This window comes from Arvicola amphibius, chromosome 2 (genome assembly GCF_903992535.2).
Source record: "Arvicola amphibius chromosome 2, mArvAmp1.2, whole genome shotgun sequence".
Classification (NCBI taxonomy): Eukaryota; Metazoa; Chordata; class Mammalia; order Rodentia; family Cricetidae; genus Arvicola; species Arvicola amphibius.
Window position 1 is genome coordinate 106,211,008 of NC_052048.2, and position 2,422 is coordinate 106,213,429.

General features: G+C 40.8%; 1 pseudogene; it reads left to right on the forward strand.

Annotated features, from left to right (window-relative positions):
- The first annotated feature begins 2,001 nt into the window (after positions 1-2,001).
- LOC119808502 lies at positions 2,002-2,120 on the forward strand (annotated as a pseudogene).
- Positions 2,121-2,422: the final 302 nt, after the last annotated feature.

Sequence of the window (2,422 nt, forward strand, 5' to 3'; positions counted from 1 at the left end):
TATTGCAAACTGACCATGAGTTTAACGTTGATTTCACAAAAGGTGAAATCATGCCATGTGAGAGTATCGCTTCCTTGAATCTCCTTAAGTCTAACATTGGCACAGGCATCCAATTAGCTCTTTTAGAGCCTCTGTCATTTGGCAATTTTTGTAAGGTTACTGGATATATTAAAATTGGGTTTTGAGACCCTTAGGCTGTTATTCCCTAACCTTAGAATTCAACGGTGAAATTGGTTCTCCATTAAATTCCTCATCTGTACATGAATATCTCAACAGTCTGTTTTATTGAGTTTTTCCAATGCTTGTATCTTGGCAGTCAAACCAAACAACTTTTTAAAGAGATCAACCAAGATTTATCAAAACAACATCAAGGATTATCAAAATGATAACTAGGAGTATGCCTATCCAAGTTAAGTTGATTATCCCTTCATTTAGTTGTTCCATTTTCAAAACATACATTACATAATCATACAGAGACATAACTTTCTATGCTGTAATTTTGCCTCTTATTTTTTTTAACATGGGAAAAACTCTCCCTTTTAACTAATTCCTCCCGTAAAAATTCCCAATTTTCTCACTAAATCTACTGATGATGATGAAGATGTGAGGCTTATTGCTGCTCCACAGAACAGGAAAAGCTTGACAGAAGTTTGAGGAAGCTACCTAGCTTGGCAGCAGCCCAACAAGTAGCTTCCTGGAAAGTCCACCAGGAGAGAAAAAAGGAAAAGATAACCGATAGTGTGGTGACTCCAGCAACATGTAGCTCTGGCCTATGCCGGTGGTTGCAATGCCACAGGCAAATAGATTTTTCATTAATTCATACCTCCAAAATTCAGCACCAGATGTCACATGAATAATAAAAACCCAGAGACAATGTTGAGGTTCAAGCTGAAGATCAGAAAAACAAAGCAGTCAAGACATTAAAGAGATTTTACCTCTATCAAGGCTTAGACAAACATGGGGGTGAACCTATTCTCAGCATGGCTGTAGACTGCAATGCTCCCCTCCAAACCTCAGTATGCAATGAGCTCTTGTCTTCCCCTGCCTTATATGCCTCTCTCCGTCCAGCCATACCACTCCTGTCTCTACCTCCCTAGTGCTGGGAATAAAAGCATCAGAGTCTCAAATGCTGGGAACACCATTATGTGAATTCTATTTCTCTTTTAGACTAACTCAGTCTTGTTTAGTCCAGGGTGGCCTTGAGTCATTGGATTAAAGGTGTATGCCACTACTTTCTGGCCTCTAGCAACATAGCTTTACACCCGGATCTTCAGGCAAACTTTATTTATTAAAACAGAAATAAAATATCACTATGCTTATAAACACCTGATTTTTGACATGGAGGCCAAAAGAGTGTACAATCATAAAAGAAAGCATGTTCAACAAATGGTACTGGCATAACTGGATATCAACATGTAGAGGGATGCAAGTAGATCTATATCAATCCCCATGAACAAAACTAACATCCAAATAAGTGGTGGGTGGAGTAGACAGAACAGGAAGAAGGAAGTGAGGTAGATGGCTCAGTCAGATGCCACGCCTCTCCTAAGTTAGGCAGACTGTCATGCCTCTCCTCAGGGAGAGAGATGCAATGAAGCCAGCCGCCAGGTCAGACATATTGAATCTTTCCTGGTAAGACACCACTCGTGGTGTTATACAGATTATTTGACATGGGTTAGTCAAGATGTGAGTAAGAGGCTGAAACTTATGGGCCAGGCAGTGTTTAAAAGAATACAGTTTTTGTGTTATTATTTCGGGTGTAAAGCTAACCATGCGGGAACTGGGCGGGACGAAAAGCAGCCCTGCCTGCAGCTCGCCACACTACACAGGCATTGTCTTATACATGTATTAAATGGAACAGAGATCCTGCTTATCAGTTAATCTCTACATTATGAATAGATATGGGTTACTGGAATTGTCTGTGTGCCCTAAAGAGATTATTTAAAGGTATAGGCTATCTTTCTGTGAGCATAGAGATAAATGTTAAAATCCAGAAATTAGGTCTAAGGCCATAGCACCCTGAACGCACCCAATCTCCTCTGATCTCAGAAGCTAAGCAGGGTTGGGCCTGGTTAGTACTTGGATGGGAGACTGCCTGGGAATACCGGGTGCTGTAGGCGAAAGGCAGGAAGGAAGGAAGGAAGGAAGGAAGGAAGGAAGGAAGGAAGGAAGGAAGGAAGGAAGGAAAGAAGGAAAGAAGGAAGGAGAGAAAGAAGGAAAGAAAGAAAATTCAGAAATTAGGTGCATGCCTTTAATACCAGCACTTGGGAGGCAGAGGCAGGTGGATCTCTGAGTTTGAGGCCAGCCTGATCTAAAGAATGAGTTCCAGGACAGGCTCAAAAGCTACAGAGAAACCCTGTTTCACAAAACCAAAATTAAAAAAAGAAAAAAAATTTAAAAAAGAGTGCCCTGTTTAAAAAAC